Here is an 821-nt window from a genome sequence, read left to right as displayed (position 1 = left end):
GGCATGCGCTGTGCCGCTGAGCTAAATCCCCAGCCCCTGCTTACAACTTTGCTGCTTATTGTACTATCTGTGAGAAGTGACAATGCATCCAGTCCTCTTGGGCGCAGCTACTTGGCTTGCTGTTGTTCCGTGTGCTTTTTCTCACCTACTATTTTGCTTCCTCCTTTATGTGAGAGGAATGGGTTCCATACGCCTCAAAAGATTCTTCAAGCCCCGCAGTGGTAATATATAACGTGCTTTTGGTTTTCTTGAAACAGAGTCTCTATGTATTGCAGGCTGTGCTTGAACTCTCAGTCATCCTCCTGCCTTGTCCTCCCGAGTGCTGGGGTTATAGTAATGTGCCACCACATTGGCTCAGTGTGCTTTTTAAATACTGTTTTACATTTGTCAAACTAGTGATTTTTTCAGTTATTTATGCCCTGTTTGAGCATTCTGAGCCACACAAGGTGTGATGGAGGCAAAGATAGTGAAACAGCCGCCCAGGGCTCCCCAAAGCTCCTGTCCCAGTGGATTCAGCCCATAATTATTTGCCCGCATAGTGCTGGGATTTCTCCTGTTGAGACTGATACCTGGTATCCTGCACCTTCTCTTAATCATGAAGAGGGAGGAAGCCAGTTGTTAGTGAAGCCCTGTACAAGTGAAGCAACCCTAACCTGAAAATCCAAGGTGCTCTTCAATCCAAAATGTTTTTGAATGCAGATACGTTATAAACCAGCTAAGGGTTCTTTTGCTCAATTAAGATGAAAATCATAAAACTGGTACGTTACTGAACAAAAGAGGAGTTCCCCCAAGGAGGACGTGGGGAGCCCAAGTTGCCCACC

Source organism: Chinchilla lanigera, unplaced genomic scaffold (assembly GCF_000276665.1).
Source record: "Chinchilla lanigera isolate Chin_1 unplaced genomic scaffold, ChiLan1.0 scaffold00019, whole genome shotgun sequence".
In the NCBI taxonomy this organism is placed as follows: domain Eukaryota; kingdom Metazoa; phylum Chordata; class Mammalia; order Rodentia; family Chinchillidae; genus Chinchilla; species Chinchilla lanigera.
The sequence above is the reverse complement of the archived record's forward strand: the minus strand, read 5'-3'. Positions refer to the sequence as shown.